Below are 22,427 nucleotides of genomic sequence, written 5' to 3'. Positions count from 1 at the left end.
TGATGCAGTTTGAGTAGAATTTAGAGATCTGCTTGCCCGAGGACAAACTTTTCTCTCCGAATGTACGCAATAAATAACACTGGTCAACAAAAATTTTAAAGTTTTATGGTTCTAGTATATTTTGAGGTGATTCTAACCAACATGAACCTGTAGATTTCGATTATTATATCAACTTTTCACTAGCACATCCAGTTTTTCAGAACCCGTATACCATAGGAACACCACTTCATTTGAAATTCACAAAGCTCTTGTTGACCCTGAGAAGGTATTCTTACCAGCACTTCATTTGAAACTTGGTTTGATGAAGTACTTTGTGAAGGCCATGGATCAAGATGGCACTGGCTTCCACTACTTGCTAATGAAGTTCCAAGGCATTGTATCTGAGGCCAAAGTAAAGGTGGGTGGATGTTTTCAATGGTCCTCAAATTCGTCTTGTACTCACTAATCAGGACTCTGTAACGAGACTATCTGAGCTGGAAAGCATTGCTTGGGATAGCTTTGTGGCTCTTGCTAACAATTACCTTGGAAATTTTCGAGCACCAAATTATGAAGAGCTTGTGGACAAGATGTTGAAGAGTCACCAGGCGCTCTGTGCTCGAATGTCACTCAAGATACATTTCTTCCATTCTCATCTGGACTTCTTTCCAAAAAATCTTGGCGATGTCAGTGATGAACATGGAGAAAGGTTTCACCAGGAAATTGCTATCATGGAGACTCGATATCAAAGCCGATTCAATCCAAACATGATGGGCGACTACTGTTGGACTTTACAGTGTGAAAGGGATTGCTCCTACAAACGCAAAAGTAAAGTTCAGAAGCACTTTTAATGTGATGTAAATAAAAACTTAAAGTTCATATTATTTTTTGTGATATTTTATAAAGTTCATATTATTTTTGGAGATTTACATTTTTTTATGGGATGTAAATAAAAACTTAAAGTTCATATTATTTGTTGTGATATTTTATAAAGTTCATATTATTTTTGGAGATTTACATTTTTTTATGTGATGTAAATAAAAACTTTAAGTTCATATTATTTTTTGTGACAATAAATAGACTTAATGACATTTAATCAAGAAATTCGTATGCTCCAAATATTTTTTCCACACTTATGATGTACTACGTCAACGTTACGTGATAGCGAAATTTTAAGGTCAGATTGGGATTCATGGGCACCAAATTAGTTAGAAACAGTTGAAAATAAGACAGAACCAATTTGGCTGTTGACTAGTGTAATCCTTTGTCTATCAAGTGTTGTCTGTCATATTTTGATAAAGGTGGACAGACCTTTATCAACATGTGTACGTGTGTGTGTGTGTGTGTGTGTGTGTGTGTGTTTCGTTGGTTGGTATCTCCAAAAGTAAGTTTCAGAAGGTGGAACAGAGCGCTACCAGGTCTCAAATTATCCACCTTTGTGTGTGTATGTCTCTTTGGCTGTCTGTCCAGGGCATAACTGTTTTACTATTTGATCTTTTGCCATCAAAATTTCAACAAACCTTTATTATGAGAATATGGAGAAAAATAATTAATAATTGGGTCAAAATGTGAAAGCTCAAGGTCGCATAAACTCGTCAATTTTCATCCGATTGACTTGAAATTTGAAAACATAATTTGCATATATATTTACTGAATATTTATTTAGTTCATCAATCAAAAGCTAGAAGCCTATTGTTTTTTAGGTTAAAAGGTCAAGCGTTTCTTATAACGGTCTCCCAGTCTCTGACATCGACTGGGAGAAATTTTTGCCCACTCCTCCATGCAGAATTCTTTTAGTTGTATGATGTTTGAGGGGTTTCTTGCATGCACAGCTCGTTTCAAATCCCCCCACAACATCTCTATGGGATTTAGATCCGGGCTTTGACTTGGCCATTCCAGACCCCTCCATTTCTTTCTTTTCAGCCATTCCTTGGTGGATTTACTGGTATGTTTCGGGTCATTGTCATGTTGCAAGGTCCACCTTCGGTTGAGCTTCAACTTTCCGACAGATGGCCTCACATTATTCTCAAGCACCCTCTGGTACAATGAAGAATTCAAAGTGGATTATATGATGGTGAGCTGCCCAGGCCCTGATGCAGCAAAACTTCCCCAAACCATAATATTTCCACCACCATGCTTTACAGTTGGTATCAGGTTCTTGTGGTCAAATGCTGTTTTTGGTTTTGGCCAAACATGTCTTCTGGTACTGTGGCCAAATAGCTCGACCTTTCACTCACCTGTCCAGAGCACATTGTTCCAGAAGTGCTGGTCTTTGCCTTGGTGTTCATTGGCAAACCTTAGTCTTGCCCTGATGTTCTTTCTGGACAGCAACGGTTTCCTCCTGGCACACCTCCCATGTAGATCAAATTTGTGCACCCTCTTTCTAATGGTAGACTCGTGCACTTTGACATCAACAGTGGCAAGAGCTACCTGTAGGTCCCGTGATGACATTCTGGGGTTCTTAGAGATTTCTTACAGCATCTTGCGGTCTGCCCTCGGGCTGAACTTGCTGGGGTGGCCTGGCCTGAACAAGTTGGCAGTTGTTTGGAATCTTCGCCACTTGTAGATGATCTTCCGCACAGTCGAATGATTGACCTCGCTTGCTTTTTCCGCAGCCCCAACGACACGTGTTTGGCCTTTGTGTTCTTTGTCAACACCCATCGATTCTGCGCCGATCTCTTGCGCCATCTGGCTGACCTGCAAGTGTTGGTTTCTCCCACGACTCACCTGAGCCGAAGTTTGTCCATATAAAAATATATTCCACATTAAATGCCAAGTCTGTATGTATATATATATATATATATATATATATATATATATATATATATATATATATATATAAATATATAAATATATATATATATATATATATATATATATATATATATATATATATATATATATATATATATATATATATACATATATATATACAGACTTGGCATTTAATATGGATTATATTTTTTTCTTGACTTGGGTTTACTTTCTTAACTCAGTAAATCAATCTGGTGAGTTTCTTTTACACTTTGGTTATTTATTTGTTAAAAGAACCATGTTACTGATTGTCTGTCGCAGCAAGAAGTCAACAACAGGATTATATCACAGGTGGCGTGACAAAATGTACGGACAGGTACATTTGATGATTGGCTTCACAGTCGGGTATATAAGGGTTGTTGCGTTCTGTATTAGTGGAAAAAAACTGCTGCAAGTCTACAAAAGTTATTGCCGCTTCCTCTGGAGATTGTCCGTCAACTCGACAATGCTGTTTGTCATGGAGTGGTGGCTTTACGAAATTCCAGGATGAAACAGCGTGTTGTTGCTCGGCAGTATGGCATCACTCAAGGTCAGGTGTCAAAGATCCTGAAACGAAATGCTGAGAGGGGTGTCCCTACTCCAATAACGAGGCCAGGACGTCCCCGCAGAACCACAAGGAGGGATGATCACCAGCTGCACCGGTTAGTTTGCAATGGCCGTACCAAGTCAGCTAATCGGCTTAGGGCTGAGTGGTAGCAACTGACAAATGTGCCTGTATCCAGAAGGCTAGTCTACCATCGACTTGTTCAAGCAGGCTTTCGTGCCAGGCGTCCCCTGAGAAAGCCACGTCTGACCAGACAACACCACCAGCACCGATTGCAGTGGGCCAGAGAGCACCGTCAATGGCAGCCGGGACACTGGAATCACGTGCTCTTCAGTGATGAGTCTAGATTTCTGGTCTATCGTCAAGATGGCCGTGTCCGAGTGCGCAGACAAGTGCATGAAGCCTACAACAAAGATTGTATAGTGCCAAGAGTCCAAGCTGGAGGTGGTGGGGTGACCGTTTGGGCTGCTTTTCATGCAGGGGGCAAAACTGACCTGGTTGTTCTGAATGGAAACCTGAACCAGTTCAAGTACAGGGCCCTTCTGGAAGAAACATTGCTTCCATTTGCTCGTGCAGCCTTTCGAGGAAACTTTGTGTTCCAAGATGACAATGCACGGCCTCATCGTGCTCGCATGATCCAACACTTTCTTGCTGACCGTGGTGTAGAGCATATGGAGTGGCCTGCCATGTCCCCGGATATGAATCCGATAGAGAACTTGTGGGCAGAATTAACGCGTCAAATCGACCACTTGGACCAACAGCCGACCTCTGTGCGTGAATTGCAGCAGGCTATTGTCACTGCATGGCAAGCGATTCCTGTCCAAACCTTGGCAAATCTCGTGAACAGCATGCCTCGACGTGTACATGCTCTCCTGAATGCTCGTGGGGGTTACACGAAGTACTGAACTGTAATTTTACTGTCCGTAATCCCAGTCGTAATTTAACTTTTGCTTTTGTTGAAAAAAAAATTGGCTAATGTGCAAAATAAAGAGATACTTCTGGAAAACGCACAGAAGTTTAACACAGTACTGCCCGTGAATTGAGTTCGATATCAGTTTACATCACTTTCAAGGATCAATTTATTTGTTTCGAAATGTCAAATGTGGTTTTTGTTTCTTTTAAAGGTCACATTAACAAAATCTAGAATAATTTCAACATAATTCCAATGAGCTTTTGGTTCTAAGTCATCTTGAAAAGTAACTTCACACTCACAAAAAAAATATTCCATATTAAATGCCAAGTCTGTATAATGCCAAGTCATATATATCTATCTATATATATATATATATATATATATATATATATATATACATATATATATATATATATATATATATATATATATATATATTATATATATATACAGACTTGGCATTTAATATGGAATATTTTTTTGTGGGGGTGAACTTACTTTACAAGATGACTTAGAACCAAAAGTTCATTGGAATTATGTTGAAATTATTCTAGATTTTGTTAATGTGACCTTTAAAAGAAACAAAAACCACATTTGACATTTCGAAGCAAATAAATTGATCCTTGAAAGTGATGCAAACTGATATCGAACTCAGTTCACGGACAGTACTGTGTTAAACTTCTGTACGTTTTCCAGTAGTATCTCTTTATTTTGCACATTAGCCAAAAAAAATTTAAACAAAAACAAAAGCTAAATTATGACTGGGATTACGGACAGTAAAATTATTACAGTTCAGTACTTCGTGTAACCCCCACGAGCATATAGGAGAGCACTTACACGTCGAGGCATGCTGTTCATGAGATTTGCCAAGGTTTGGACAGGAATCGCTTGCCATGCAGTGACAATAGCCTGCTGCAATTCATGCACAGAGGTCGGCTGCTGGTCCAACTGGTCGATTTGACGCGCTAATTCTGCCCACAAATTCTCTATTTGATTCATATCCGGGGACATGGCAGGCCACTCCATATGCTCTACACCACGGTCAGCAAGAAAGTGTTGGATCATGCGAGCACGATGAGGCCGTGCATTGTCATCTTGGAAGACAAAGTTTCCTCGAAAGGCTGCACGAGCAAATGGAAGCAATGTTTCTTCCAGAATGGCCCTGTACTTGAACTGGTTCAGGTTTCCATTCAGAACAACCAGGTCAGTTTTGCCCCCTGCATGAAAAGCATCCCAAACGGTCACCCCACCACCTCGAGCTTGGACTCTTGGCACTATACAATCTTTGTTGTAGGCTTCATGCACTTGTCTGCGCACTCGGACATGGCCATCTTAACGATAGACCAGAAATCTAGACTCGTCACTGAAGATCAGATGATTCCATTGTCCTGGCTGCCATTGACGGTGCTCTCTGGCCCACTGCAATCGGCGCTGGTGGTGTTGTCTGGTCAGACGTGGCTTTCTCAGGGGACGCCTGGCACGATAACCTGCTTGAGCCAGTCGTTGGTTGACTAGCCTTCTGGATACAGGCACATTTGTCAGTTGCTGCCACTCAGCCCTAAGCCGATTAGCTGACTTGGTACGGCCATTGCGGACTAACCGGTGCAGTTGGCGATCATCCCTCCTTGTGGTTCTGCGGGGACATCCTGGCCTCGGTATTGGAGGAGGGACACCCCTCTGAGCATTTCGTTTCAGGATCTTTGACACCTGACCTTGAGTGATGCCATACTGCCGAGCAATAGCACGCTCTTTCATGCCGTAATTTCGTTAAGCCACCACTCCATGACAATCAGCATTGTCGAGTTGACGGACCATCTCCAGAGGAAGCGGCAATAACTTTTGGAAACGTGCAGCAGTTGTTTTCCACTAATACAGAACGCAACAACCCTTGTATACCCGACTGTGAAACCAATCGTCAAATGCACCTTTCTTTACATTTTGCCACGCCACCTGATATAATCCTGTTGTTCACTTCTTCCTGCGACAGACAATCAGTGACATGGTTCTTTTAACAAATAAATCACCAAAGTGTAAAAGAAACTCACCAGATTGATGCACTGAGTTCAGAAAGTAAACCCAAGTCAAGAAAAAAAAAATTCCAATATTAAATGCCAAGTCTGTATAAGCAAAGATTTGCGGTTGGGAGTAAATCCAAATGAGTCCATGGTAAGATCTCCAACCTTTAATTGAACAAACAATGACTGTTTGTTCAATTAAAGGTTGGAGATCTTACCATGGAGTCATATATATATATATATATATATATATATATATATATATATATATATATATATATATATATATATATATATATATATTGTTGTGGATATGGGATTTGGCCTCCATCCATATCCGCTTGTAAATATTCCCCTATTTCCCCAATACTCCCCAACTATCCCCAATCCCCCATTCGCTAGTCCCATTGTCTGTAAACAACACTCTGTAGAACCGACCTTTCCCCTTTTTCCCCCATTAAATGTCGTGCCCAGGTTCACCGCATCTCACGTAGACAACTATAGGACATCTTGCTAGTTATTCTTAGTCTATGTCAGTTAAGGACTCGTTTCCATTAATTCTGACTCTTCGTTGCACAAGAATGTGATTGTATGGCACCAGTAGTGAGTTTAGGACCTCCCAATACCTCCCCGCATCTCTTCCTCATGGAACTACAACAACAACAACAACTACAACAACAGTGGGGGGCGGCGCGGCGGCGGCGCGGGGAGTGTGTGTCCTCACTCCGGCTTGGTTAGCCGCCATTGCCCATGTGCTCCGATGGGGTTACCACACAGGGGCTGACTGTCAGCTCCTCGTCAAGGGCGGAGCCCGGTAACCCCCCCCCCCCCCCGCACCCAATAAGAAGCGGCGGACCGATTCCATCTGGGGCGGAGCTAACGAGCCGAGGGCGTGTCACTCCCCGCTGGATATATGCAGCCACTTACCGGAGGTGACGTCAGATGCGCCCCCAGCTTGGAGAGAGAAGTCGCCACCTCCAAGCGCTGGATACCTCCCGCCTCTTTGGACCGGACCGGGTCGATTCTGCCCCTGAGCCAAGGTGCACCTTGAGCCATCGACTGCCTGCCCTCCCCTGCCATCAATCCCTTTGTGAGTCAGTCTTGTCCCGTTTGTCTGTGGTCTGTCGGGAATAAGATAAGACCGTGTCTAAGTGCCCACCTTTCTGTGCTGTACCTCTTGTCCGTGTAATCTAAACATTCTGCAAACCCATATTATAACCTCCTCCGGAGGTCTTGAGAACTGTACCCCTGGTGTCGTGTCATTTAACCCAGCCGTTGTGTCCTTTCCTTAATTGATTTAGCATAGCGCGATTTGGCCAACGTTCGAGTGTAATCGGGTAAACTGTGCGAACACGGCGGCCATTCCGCTCGGCCCACAATAACATCCTAATAAGTCGTGTCCGTAACAATATATATATATATATATAGATATATAGACATATATATATATATATATATACATATATATATTATATATTGTTACGGTTTCCGCCGCCCTTCTTACCATTACCAAGGGGGGATTAAGCCCCTTGTTCTTTCTGGGCTTGGCAGAACCGAGAGACTTGAAACGCCTCTTCCAGGCAAGCACAAGGTCGGGTTTTGGGACCAAGTCTCGCTCGTACCGAAATACCCACGCCGCCACGGAAGTGGGGAACCAAGCCTCGCACGAGCCACGTGTAATTGGGGTACACCGAGCAGATTGAGTACCACGTGGTCCGTGCAGTTTTCTAGTAGTGGAACCCGATTCGAGCGGTTCTATTCGTACCGCGCTTAGTCAATGGTGGAAAACACAAGGACGAACGAATAAAGGAAGAACAAGATTTAATTATTATTCCCACAAGTATGTACAAGGATCGGTGGAAGCAGAGACACAGAGCAGAACTTAAACAGTCTTATTCTTAAAGCCCAGACTCGGGCCCGTTCACACTCACACAGGGAATTGCAGGCAGGATGATGTTCAGGCCAAACGCGCCGACTTGGTCATCCAGGAACGGCCCCGTCCGGTTCTCCTCGGTCCCAGCACGTCCCGCGAAGAAGGCAAGTAGGCAGTGGAAGGATCCTTGTAGCGCGTCTCCCGAACAAAAGCCGATGATGATGATGCAGGAAGGTGGGAAATGTACGCGTCTCTTAGCGCGGCTGGCGGTTACACAGCGCGTTATCACTCGCATAACTCAATGCACTATATGCGGCTCGGCTTCAAGCTCAACCGAGCGTCACTTTCATACGAGCGCGTATCCTGGTTCATGCGCGTCTCTCGCCGATCTCGTATCTTTCAAAGTCCTCTGCTGACCGCCAACTCACCGCACTGCTATCGGTAATCCAACTGCTCGCGAGGCCTTACTCAACTGCTGCTCGACGCTCTTACTCCACTTACTGCTGCGCTCTTCAATCCAACTGCTAGCGAGTCCTCCTGGGGGCTTTGCGCGATGGGATATATTCGCCACGCCGTCAGCCTTCTCGAACCTTCCAACCACGCCCTGTGATGCAGTGCTGCAGCCACACCCTGTTAGCCCTGATTGGCGGCTCGCACTTACCGTCAGCTTATTCGCCGCCCTCATTCGGCCCCCGACTCGACCCTCCAGGCCGGCCTCGTGTTAATTCGCGCCAAAAAGCCAAAGGCAGCACAAAGAGACGTAAGGCGATGGAGGCGGCTAAGACAATGGAAGCGATGAAAGGACCTATTCTCCTTACTCTACTCAACGCAAAACTAACACAGGAAAAGGACTATTCTCACACATACTATGAAATAACTAAACTATCGCGAGGCTACGTGTTGTTTGTGTGACTAACTATGAGGGGGAAATTTAACCTTTATAATACAAAACTCAAAACCGCAACAATATATATATATATATGTGTGTGTATATATATATATATATATATATATATACATATATATATATATATATATATATATATATATATATATATATATATATATATATATATATATGTGTGTGTATATATATATATATATATATATATATATATATATATATATATATATATATATATATATATATATATATATATATATATATATATATATATATATACATATATATATATATATACATATATATATATGTGTGTATATATATATATATATATATATATATATATATGTATATATATATATATATATATATATATATATATATATATATATATATATATATATATATATATGTATATATATATATATGTATATATATATATATATATATATATAAAATATTGTTGCGGTTTTGTGGTTTTATAATAAAGGTTAGTTTCCCCTCCGAGTTAGTTACACTGCAACATGTAGCCTCGTTTAAGCTCAGTTATTTCTTAGTAAATGTAAGCGTAGACCTTTCCTGTGTTAGTTTTGCGTTGAGTAGGATAATGAGAATTAGGTGCCCTTATGATGCTTCGATGCTTTTGGTTTTGGCGCGAAATACCACGAGGCAGGCCTGAACAAGTCGACCAAGGCCGAAGGAAGGCGGAGGAGGAGCCAACGGTAAGTGCGAGCCGCCAATCAGGGCTCGAGGGGAGTGACTTACCACTGCGGCAAAAGGCGGGGTTTGGAACGTTCGCGTCGGGCTAGGGCGGGTCATTATAACCCTGTGCCAAGATCCCCCCACCTCAGTTATGAGCTGGAGTTATGAGAGTTCGGAGTGTCAGTTATGAGTTACGAGCTGGAGTTATGAGAGTTCGGGGTGTCAGTTATGAGTTATGAGCAGTGATTTCGGAGCGCTCAGTTACGAGATCGGAGTTGTGAGAATACGGCAGTTCAGTTGATTTGAGCATAACCCCGTTGTACACGAACTTGCCCTGCTCCCCGCGCTCTGCGCAGTATTAATCGCACTGTAAAGACGACCCGCGCCGGGCCACAGACGCACGTATTTCCTTCTTCCTGCCTTTGCCGATATACGCGCCGCGAGGATTTTCCCGCCTGCCTGCCTTCGCCGGGATACGTGCTGTGACCGCCAGAGGGCCACGCCTGGTGAGCTGTTCCTGAAGCGACCGAAGCAGGCACGTTCGGCGCGCGGACATTCTTCCTCCATCTCCCTATGTGTGTAAGTGGGCCCATTGTCTGGGGATTTAAGTAAGACTGTTTAAGTTCTGCCCTGTGTCCATTCTTCTACCAAATCATTGTAACTAGTGTAAATAAATCTGTTCTTCCTTTTGATTCGACCGTCTTGTGTTTTCCATCATTGACCTCGCATGGTACGAATTAGATCGCTCTGATAGGGTTCTATAAGAAAGGTAACAGCATGGGTCACGTGGTACGCCATCCGCTCGGGCGTACGCAATCATGCGTGGTTCGTGCGAGACTCGAACCCCGCTGCCGCTGCGGCGTGGGTACTCAAGTTACATGCGAAATTGTCCCGAGACCCTTTTCCACGCCTGCCCGAAAGTGGCGACTCAGGCTCGCGGTTTTGAAGACCCAGAGAGAAAAAGGGGCTGAATCTCCCCTTTGTAAGGGAACGGGCTTCAGAAAACCGAAACAATTTGGTGTCAGTGGAGTGGGATTTGAACCCTAAAAAATTTTTTGGACGAATTGGCTCCAAATTATGAGCGAACGAAATTTAGTTTTAAAATCCAAATTGTATTCGTACCATGGCTGGCCAAGGCGGTCGAATGCCGGTGGGGGTAGAAGAAGAGATAGAATTGATGACCCAGGACCCACAAGAGGGACAGTTGGTAGTGGAGGAAGCCAAAAGAGGGGGCAGTAGCTGGCGAAGAAAATGGCAGCCACTCGGACGTGGCGGCGAGAGCCGAGCCTGCGGTGCCAGCGGGTTTGGACCTGTACTTACTCGTAACTCAACTACAAGCATCCCTGGAAATGTTGGGTGGCCGAATGAAAGAAATGGGTGACAAATCCACCAGGGACATGAAAGAAATGAGGGACGAAGCAAGGTGTAACAAGGGCGAATTGAAAGAAACAATGGACGCCCAAAGGGGCAAATCCACCCGGGAATTGGAAGAAATGAAAAATGGGTTGGAAAACAAAATGGACACCCAGAGAGACGAAGCAAGGTGTAACATGGAAAAATTGGAAAGCGAAATGGGTGGTCAATTGAAAGAAATGGGGGACAAAACCACCCGGGAATGGGAAAAAATGATGGCAGAGTCAAAGAGGGACATGAAAAAGGCGGGGGAGGACATTAGGCACGGGTTGAGCGGGAAGGTCGCAGTGGTACGCAACGGGGTGAAGCAGGGTGAGGAACGCGTGGGGAGCGAGCTTGAGCAAAGGACAGCCAAGTTGACCGGGGATATGGAAATCGCAACGCAGGGTGTAGATGAGACGACGGTCGCCGAATTGGACAAAGAAATTTCATGGGTGCCGGCGGTCGTCGAAGAAAAATAAATAATTGGGGCCGAAGAGACAGTAGAAATGGGGAGCAAATCACGGGAGAAAGAAATGGAATCCGCACAAAGTCTGCATTTGCACCGTGATGCCGTGCTTACTAACGAAATTAAAAGTTTGCAGGTGCTGCCGGGGAAGGAGGACCCCGAGGTGAGTGGAAAAAAAGGTGCAAATGTGTTTGGCGCGAACAGGTTTTTGGCGTGCTTGGGGCAGAGGCGAGACCCGGGTGTTCGCGGAAGGTCCATTGTGCGGTGTACGAGAGAGTGTGGTACGAAGTACGAGAGAGAGTGTGCGCCAAAGCATGAGCGAGAAAAGTGTGCGCCAGGGTGTGCGATGATTGAGTTTGCGAAGGAGGAGTGCACACCCGAGGGTGTTACGGAGTATGTAATGGGAGAGTGCACACCCGAGAGTGTAGAAAAAGAGTGCAATGACCGAGATTGTTACAGAGTGTGAGGGAGAATGCACACCGGACTGTGTGCGGGAAGAGTGTGTAACAGAGTGTGTGGAAGGTACGAGTGTGCCTGGGTGGTGTGCACCTGAGTGTGTAAGAGAAGGGTGTGCACAGGAGAGTGCAATAACGGGATGTGTGGGAGGCATGGGGGCGCCTGGATGTGCGAGTGCGGAGTGGGTCGTGAGTAGTGAGGACGCGGCTCAAGCATCGACACCGACCGGGGTAGCGTTTAGCGGGACGGATAGCAGACATGAGCCCCCGGTGAGTTGTGTGCAGCAGGGACCGGCGGGGATTGGTGCCGCGTCGGTCTCACAAGGGATGGCATGCACGATTCGTACAGGCCCCCGCACTGTATGGTTGGTGCCGTGCCGTGGCGGCAAAGGCAATCGGCGAGGTTCAGGGGGAGGTAAGAGATTTCAGAGCCGCGCACCTTGTCGGGTGCGGTGCTCCGACTGTGGCCGGTTGGGTCACCGTGAGTGGGACCGCGAGGCCCCAACCCCGGGATGGGCCCCTGCACCTCGGCCCATCCATACCTCCTCCCTTGGATTGAAAATGCCGGACGGACATCCCATACAGGAGACCAACCACCCACATGGATCGCTCGGCCCTTCGAGGTCGAGCCATGACAATGTACCTCCATAGTTGGAGAGGCTCGAAGTGCAGTGGACGGATGAGAGTAGTGTACCCTACATGGAGGAATGGTGATGTCACCATTCCTCACCCAGGGCCCATGAGCATTAGTTTAGGGGGGTGGCAGTGATAGGCACATGGGGGTGCCAGCAATGGTTACCTCCATGGGGCACCAAAGCTAGCCGAGGGAGGGCTAGGATAATGTTAGGGATTTAGAAGACCTTAGGGACAAGATTTAAGTAGTGACACCTGAACTGTAGAGGGGACATAGGTAGCTTAGGTGGATGATAAAGAAAAGGGAGTGCATAGTTTAAAGGGACGACGGGGAAGCAAGAGTTTTAGGGGAAGTAGTTAGATAGATGATGCTGTGTGTGTGAGGAGTTGTGTGTGGAAAACAAATGGAATTGTGTTGAGGTGTATGGAAAGAGGTGTGTGAGCACAAATGGTGTGCGAGAAAAGTGGTGTGCAAAATAAATGGTGTGTGAGAATATTTGGTGTGGAATGCTTGGTGTGGAATAAAAGGTGTGGAATGCATGGTGCGAAGGAGTGAATGGGGGGAGGTGGAACCCATTCACGGATGCCCGGGGTGGGTAGTGTAAAGCCAGGTAGAGGGCATAGGCAAAATTTGTATGGATATTGACACCTGTGGTGCGGGTAGTGGAAACGAAGTGCTTTGGAGTGTGCATGAGTATGTGGAATGGCTAGGCGTGTGGCTTAATTGGTGAATATGGTTATTGGGGCACTCCCCCACTGGTAGTTTGTCGGCCAGGTGAAGCCACAGGTCGTGAGGACGCGAGTGTGCCTGGGTGGTGAACTCTGGGAGCCGGTTAGTCGTAGTGTTGAGTGGGGCCTGAGGATCCAAGGGAAGGACCCGGGTTGCCCAATGCCAAGGTGGGCATCAGGGGGTAAAGTGCCAGGAGGGGCCTTCCCCAGTTAGGTAGTCGCAGGAGCAGGTAAGCTTGGGTGGCGACTTCAGTGGAGGAGGTGCGCAGGTAGGTAGACCTGCTGGTAGGGCCCACGACCCAGCCCCGAAATTGTGCCAGGGCAAAGAGTGAAAATTTGTGGGAGAGAGACCCAAATTTCAAGGGCACCGCAGTGTGGGCAATGGGAATTCGGGTTCTTAGAACCACATACAGACTTGGCATTTAATATGGAATATTTTTTTTTTCCTTGTCTTGGGTTTACTTTCTTAACTCAGTATATCAATCTGGTGAGTTTCTTTTACACTTTGGTGATTTATTTGTTTAAAGAACCATGTCACTGATTGTCTGTCGCAGCAAGAAGTCAACAACAGGATTATATCACAGATGGCGTGGCAAAATGTACGGACAGGTGCATTTGATGATTGGCTTCACAGTCGGGTATACAAGGGTTGTTGCGTTCTGTATTAGTGGAAAACAACTGCTGCACGTCTCCAAAAGTTATTTCCGCTTCCTCTGGAGATGGTCTGTCAACTCAACAATGCTGTTTGTCATGGAGTGGTGGCTTTACAAAATTACGGCATGAAACAGCATGCTATTGCTCGGCAGTATGGCATGACTCAAGGTCAGGTGTCAAAGATCCTGAAACGAAATGCTCAGAGGGGTGTCCCTACTCCAATACTGAGGCCAGGACGTCCCCGTAGAACCACAAGGAGGGATGATCGCCAGCTGCACCGGTTAGTCTGCAATGGCCGTACCAAGTCAGCTTATCGGCTTAGGGCTGAGTGGCAGCAACTGACAAATGTGCCTGTATCCAGAAGGCTAGTCAACCAACGACTGGTTCAAGCAGGCTATCGTGCCAGGCATCCCCTGAGAAAGAAACGCCTGACCAGACAACACAGCCAGTGCCGATTGCAGTGGGCCAGAGAGCACCGTCAATGGCAGCCAGGACACTGGAATCACGTGACCTTCAGTGACGAGTCTAGATTTCTGGTCTATCGTCAAGATGGCCATGTCCGAGTGCGCAGACACGTGCCTGAAGCCCACAACGAAGATTGTATCGTGCCAAGAGTCCAAGCTGGAGGTGGTGGGGTGACCGTTTGGGCTGCTTTTCATACAGGGGGCAAAACTGACCTGGTTGTTCTGAATGGAAACCTGAACCAGTTCAAGTCCAGGGTCATTCTGGAAGAAACATTGCTTCCATTTGTTAGTGCAACCTTTCGAGGAAACTTTGTCTTCCAAGATGACAATGCACGGCCTCATCGTGCTCTCATGATCGAACACTTTCTTGGTGACCGTGGTGTAGAGCATATGGAGTGGCCTGCCATGTCCCCGGATATGAATCCGATAGAGAACTTGTGGGCAGAATTAACGCGTCAAATCGACAAATTGGACCAGCAGCCGACCTCTGTGCGTGAATTGCAGCAGGCTATTGTCACTGCATGGCAAGCGATTCCTGTCCAAACCTTGGCAAATCTCATGAACAGCATGCCTCGACGTGTACGTGCTCTCCTATATGCTCGTGGGGGTTACACGAAGTACTGAACTGTAATTTTACTGTCCGTAATCCCAGTCATAATTTAGCTTTTGTTTTTGTTTAAATTTTTTTTGGCTAATGTGCAAAATAAAGAGATACTTCTGGAAAACGTACAGAAGTTTAACACAGTACTGTCCGTGAACTGAGTTCGGTATCAGTTTGCATCACTTTCAAGGATCAATTTATTTGCTTCGAAATGTCAAATGTGGTTTTTGTTTCTTTTGAAGGTCACATTAACAAAATCTAGAATAATTTCAACATAATTCCAATGAACTTTTGGTTCTAAGTCATCTTGAAAAGTAAGTTCACCCCCACAAAAAAAATATTCCATATTAAATGCCAAGTCTGTATATATATATGTATGTTTGTATATGTACATGTATATGTATATGTTTATATATGTATATGTTTATATATGTATTATATATGTTTATATACTGTGTATGTATATGTTTAAACATGTATTATATATGTATTATATATGTTTATATATATGTATATGTTTATATATGTATATTTATGTACAGTATATGTTTTATATATTTTGTATGTATATACTTTTCAGCATTCCCAAGCTCTCCTAAAGGCTTTGCCCCAAAAAAGTGTTTTGTCAATGTGAATTGTCCTACTGCGTGCGCCTATGGAGGAAAGAGCAATCTGCAGACGAAATGAAATGGTGATGAAAGTAAAGTGAGGGTTTTGTGTGATGCCTTACAATGTTGGTAATGCATGTGTCCCTGTCCCGCTATGAAGGGATGTTAATCTGCGATGCAAAAAAAGGAGATGGTTTCATGAAGAGACAGCATTAATGCTAAATCTGTTGCATTCACAAAGGACTATCCTGAGGCTTCGCATACCTGCCTAATTTGCTAGCTTGTCGGCTGTTCTCTCTCTCTGCTGCAAGTTGTAAACAATAATTGCTGTGAAAATTTTAACTAAACCCCCGCGGAAATGTACGATGAACATTCCAGCAATCATTGGGGAGACAGGACACCTCTCGCTTGCAACATAATGCGTTCGCTGCTTTTGAATGCAATTTCCAATGAGAGGACGCACTCGTTTTTCAGCAAGAGGAGACATTTTGCTCACGATGCCCTTCCTCTTCTAGTTTCACTTCCCTTTCATTGAGGACGAGCAGGAGTACCTGGCGTTACCTGGTGATGTCCTGATCCTGTTGACATTTTGAAGAAATCTATATATATATATAGATTTTTTTTGTGGGTGCCGAAAATTCTTCCTTACACCCACTAAGGAAAATCTTACACACATGCACACCTCAGGGATAATTAATTATTAACTTTCACATCGTTACAAAGGCTCAGGTATCATCGAGCTTTTGTTTTTTAAATCCACCCAAAAAATCTTTAAAATTTTTTAATTTTTCTTTTCTTTTCATAAAACACTCCCCGGCACTCACTGGTGAACCTCTGAAAGTTTGACGAAGATCTGTTCATCCATCTCTGAGAAAAATAGCGACACAGACAAAGGGCTCTCTTATAGTATAGCTATTCATCGTCGCTGTAGTTCACTGAGCTCATGGTACTCAATCGGCCGAATCCTGTCCGTAGGGCTAATTCAATTCCCATGTAAGCTCAGCTTTGAGAATATAATCCCTCAGGTTTGAGCTCTGCCCATCTGCCTCGCATCACCACATCAAAGTCGGCAGATCAACTCTTCTAGGCCACCAGTCAGTTGGCTCAAGCTTATTCAATAATGTGGCGGTGCCAACTAGTATAGCTGCCCAATCGGCAAAGCGTATATCCGACTATTTCGAAGTGTGATAGTTCTTACTGGGTTGTTTGGGGAGGGACAGGTGGCAGAACCTACAACATACGGCATTCCGATGTGGAATCCCATTCTGATAGTAAACCAGGACCAATGTTGATTAGCTTCCCATGCAGACTTAGGTTGGGTCTATGTGTACGTGGGTCCAATCTTATGTAAAGGTGCTCGAGCTGTTTGTTCCTGGGAACCGATAACCAGAAAGTTTGGACATTATAACTCTTTTTATTACTTTGCTGATAGTTGCTGCATGATTGAGAGATGAAAAAAGCGGGTTTGGTCCAGTTTGCAATAATATGGGTTGGAAAGAACCACCCTCCTCTAAAATTATATCTCATGGCTTTTCGGCTGGACCGTTATATATTACGTCATTAAATAGCCATATGGATGTGATTTATAAATTACACGATCTTGATGGTATGAGTTGCTTGTTAAAGAATATATCAGCACAGGCAATAACATACCAAGACCATTCTGCAGCAAAAAGGATTACAGATGCTACCTCTTTTTTGTACACAACACGCAACATCAAAGCTCGTAGAAGAGCAAGAACACGTAACGGTTCAGGATGCAACAGAACAAAAGGAACAGAAGAGAGAGGGCGGCACCAGCAGCATGGCTGGAGGTCAAAATAGAAGACTTTGACAAATAGGGGTGGTGGGAGGATTGAGGAGTAGGGGTGGACGCATGGGGTGGACAAGATGGATACAGAAGCAAACTCTTTGGAAGGAAAAACTACAAGTTTGGAAGGAGGAAGCAGGTTTCGGGTTGGGGGAGGTGGGGGAGGTTAACATGTGTAGAAAAGATAATGGATTTCGATCTGAGATGGTGGTGAATAGCTGTGTTGAAGACCTGAAGGGAAGAATGACATTGAAGAGTATGTGGATGTTTGTTTCACAGGTGGGGGAAAACAGGAATAAACAAGTGGAGTTGAACAGGGATTTTGAGTTTTGGGCATTTTAACAGAAGAGGGTTAATGGCGGACCTTGTGTGCCCTGCAGAAACCTGGGGAGAGGGAGGGCGACAAAGTTTGTTTCTTCAAAGCATGGAAAGAGCAGAGGGTTCAAGACCAGAAAGGAGTCGGAAGGAGACAGAGAGACCACCGACCTGACTGTGATGGGAAAGTGATAGCCCATAGATTCAGTTTTATAATGGGAGATTTCAATAATATTGAAGGCCTTGGTTTCCACGACACAGGCTGAGGAAGATGTGTGGCAGAGGAGCCGGCCAAAGGCGAGATCAGTACTCCATCAAGCTGCGGATGAAGGCATTTTAGTGGGACAGGGCTTCAGGTGGGCAAAGGAAGAACTTTGTACAACCATCTTTGAAATGTGGTTTGCCCAAGAAAGATCAAGGATGACAGTGAGACCCAGGAGTTTGAATGAATGAACTTCCTCAAGAGGATTTAGAAAGAAAGTAGATGGGGGGGGGGGGAGGGGAGGGATGGTGAGGGGAGGTTGCCAGACTATTCTTTCGGTGAGAGAATTTGAGAGTGTGAGATTTGTCAGGATATAAAGAGTTTGACCAGCTTGTGATTTTGTCATGGTCTAGAGAGACAGAGAGTCTGTAGGGATTCTGAAGGATATTGTCAGCAGGTGTGTGTGTGTGTGTGTGTGTGTGGGAATAATTTTCTTTGTTGGTATATACATTCCATACCCCTGTGGTAATTGCCACAAAAGTTGCTGCCACAGAAGATCTGCAGAGCAGAGGCTGCAGCCTGCCGGTCTGAAGGTTGAGGAATGTCACGGCAGAGGGTGTAGTTCTTTTCCAGAGCCAGAGCGATCATTGATGAAGATTAGGAGTACGACGTGGCCTAGAACACTGCCTTGGGGAGTCCAGTCTTAACACAGAGGAGATGAAACTATTCCAGTGAGTGCCACAAAGTTGGCTATGAGAGTAAAGGAAGTCAGTTATCTACGTGTGGAGTTGACCTTGGATTCCATAGGCAGAGAGTTTGGAGAACAAGGTGGGATGCCAGGTTATATCCAAAGTACGAGATATGTCCAGAGAGACAGTCCTAATCTAATGTCTGACATTGAGGGCTTCCATCCATTGTTTGGAGAGTAAAAGCAGCATGTCCAAGTTCGTGACCATGTATGCATCCGAATTTATGATCTCAGATGAACCTTTGGAGAAAAGAAAGGATTTCATATGAACTGTCATGATGTATTCCATGATCTTGCTGATGATTGGAAGTAAACTAATCGCGGCCTGGAGTTGAGGGGTTTGGATTTTGCACCTTTTATGTAATGCAGTGATGAGCTAAAAAGTGAATTATACAATCAACAGGATAGTTTTTCCTTGATCACTTGAAGTATCTTGTAACTCAAAGATAGCCAAATACCCTCAGTTTATCGTAATGTGTGGGTGTTGAGCAGTGCTGCTTATCGTGCTGTCAATATCCGGAATTATGTGCCTGTGCGTATTTCCAGTTCCACACACAGGAAGCAAGTTTACAACCACCTTGCTGCATAAAATGATGTCATCATACAATTTTAGGTACGACCTTCACCCATGTGCGACATGTAACGTGAGGTTATGATGCACAATAATGCTGTGGACATCCACACCAAATCACAGTGCTTTTATGTTCAAATGATTGTGCCCTGATCCTGTATCGTGAGCTTTCTCTTGGAGTGGTGCATCAATGAGGCCAGCAGTGTCTGTCCATTTTGGGTTTTGTCAGCCTTACAGTTGACTACACAGTGTCTGATATATGGGAGTCAAGTCGATTGTCCAGTTTATTGCCTTTTCACCTGACTACCAGGTCTCGATTATATCACAGCTCACCCTTGTTAACCCTGTGCCGAGGACGGACATCTGACTCCATGCGGAGATGTATTGGAAGTTGTGTAGTTGGTGGTTTTCTCGCAGTAGTTGACTAATGCACAGTAACTCTGCTTGGCTCTGCTCCTGGTCAAAGATTCCAAATCTTGCGTCCACAACCCCTCTCTTTCTGTACTCACTCTTCTCAGTCGTACCCAACTGCTCCAAAACTCTGTGTCATTTGCAGCAAAGAAGGTGGAGAAGTTTCTGGAAACCATCGTCTCTGACTCTACAACTAGACCGGATGGCATTAGCTCATGTGTCCTAAAAATCTGCTATCATGCTCTTGCACTTCCTCTCTCTCTGCCCTTTTCGCCCTAACATTTACCCTAGGTTATTTTTCATCTGCTTGGAAGACACCCAACATCACAACAACAACAACAACAACAACATGCATTTTAAGGCCATTTTCCCTGCTAGAGTGGGGGTTAGCCTTGCGGTCCATATGACAATCTTCTCCATTTTGCCCTATTTTCTGCATCTCTCCTTGTTAACCCCCTTGCCCGCATTTCTTCTTCCACCATCTTTAGCCAAGTCTTTCTCGGTCTTCCCCGTCCTCTACTTCCTTCTACATTCATTTCCATCACTCTTCTCAACCAGTCACTTTCATCCTTCCTCAACACATGACCAAACCACCTCAACCTGTTCCTCTTCACAGCATCAATCACAGGCTCTATTCCCATCATCTTTCGCAATTCATCATTTGTCTTCCTCTCTCAACGATACTCCGCACATCCGTCGAACCATTCGCATTTGCACCCTTTCCAGCTTTCGTTGCTGCTCTGCGTTCATTACCCATGTATCGCTCCCATAAATCATAATCCCATAATCATAATCATCCCATAAATAATCATAAATCATAACAGACACCCAACATCACAACATACATAAAAGGTGCATAAACGGATCCCCTTAACTACAGACCAATTAGCTTCCTACAAATCATCAGCAAGATCATGGAATCCATCATCACAGTTGACAATAAAAAAAATCATTTTCTCCAACAAACTCATCTCAGATCATCAATTCGGTTTCAGACCTGGTCACTCTATCTTGGAAATGCTGCTTCTACTCTCTCAACAATAGATAGAGGCCCTCAATATCAGGCATGAGATCAGGGCCACCTTTCTGGGCATATTTCGAGCTTTCGATGCAGTCTGGCATCCTGCCTTGCTCTCCAAACTTTCTGCCTATGGCATCCAAGGCCAACTCCACTCTTGGATTACTGACTTCCTCGACTATCGCAGCGAATGTGTGGCTCTAAATGGAATTCTTGCTTCTCCTCTCTCTGTCAAGGCTTGAGTACCCCTAGGCAGTGTTCTGGATGAATATGTACATCCAAGTAAATTTCTCTTCTTTCACGGCATTGTTTCTGGAACAGAATTGAATGGAGAACCATAGTTGATATACAAAGGTTCTATAGTCATCAAATCAATGTTAAAATTGATTGGTCAAGCTATATTTAGAATTAACATTTGAATTCAATACAGAAGGACCAAAGCACAAGCCAACCTCCGCTCCCCCATTACATCTGATATATGACACTCGGCCGACCAGAGGGATGTTCATTTTTGTTTTAATATTGATTTGATGACTATAGAACCTTTGTATATCAACTATGGTTCTCCATATGGAATGTGAATAATTAAATGCAATTGGTTTGATTCATTACAAATGATTCATCCTCAAGCGAGATGCGGAAGTGCCAAGTGACTCTCTTGACTCTCTTGACTTGACTCTCTTGACTTGACTTGATCTCTCTGACTCTCTTGAAAATCCTCTCTATCTCTTTGCTGACGACTCTACTCTCTGTCGCTCCATTCCTCATCCCTCACATCGGCAGTCTGCAGCCTCCTCACTCTCTGCAGGCCTGGACAAAATCACAGACTGGGAAAACAAGTGGAACATGTCTTTCAATCCTGACAAATCTCACACTCTTACGATGTCTCTCCGAAAAGACCGACTGGACAACCCTCCCATCCACTTTCTGAATAATCCTCTCCAAGAAGTTCTGTCACTCAAGCTTTTGGGTCTCACTATTTGCCATGATCTTTCCTGGGAAAACCACATTTCAAATCTGGCCTCCAAAGCCAGTCGCCGACTGGGCATCCTCCGTCGTGCGAAGTCCTTCCTTGGTACACCTGAGCTCCTCACCACTTACAAGGCTTTCATCCGCAGCTCTATGGAATACTGCTCTCCCCTCTGGGCTGGTGCTCCTGCCTCACACCTAGCTCGTCTTCACGCTGTTGAAACCAAAGCATTCAGAATCATTGGAATCTCCCGCGATGAAGCTAACTCCAAGGGCCTTTCACTCACTCACCGCAGGCAGGTTGGTGGCCTTTCCGTCTTCTACCGACTCCTCTCTGGCCATTGCCCCCCCCCACCCCCAGCTCTCTCTGGGCTCTGTCCCCCAAATATTCCTACAGGTCACACAAGATCTGCCTGCAACCCTCTTATTGTTAAACTGCCAAAATCAAGACTTTCTGCTCACCTTCACTCCTTCATTCCTCTTTTCTCCCACCTCTGGAACAAACTCCCTCACTCTCTTCAATCCCACTCCACCCTCCAGGTCTTTAAAGCTGTTCACCACCATCTCTTATCCCCATCCAAAACCTTGATCTTTTCTACCGTTGCTAATTTCACCCAAAATCCTGCACTTTTTTTTT

Source organism: Myxine glutinosa, chromosome 3, assembly GCF_964187855.1.
Source record: "Myxine glutinosa chromosome 3, kmMyxGlut1.1, whole genome shotgun sequence".
In the NCBI taxonomy this organism is placed as follows: domain Eukaryota; kingdom Metazoa; phylum Chordata; class Myxini; order Myxiniformes; family Myxinidae; genus Myxine; species Myxine glutinosa.
The sequence above is the reverse complement of the archived record's forward strand: the minus strand, read 5'-3'. Positions refer to the sequence as shown.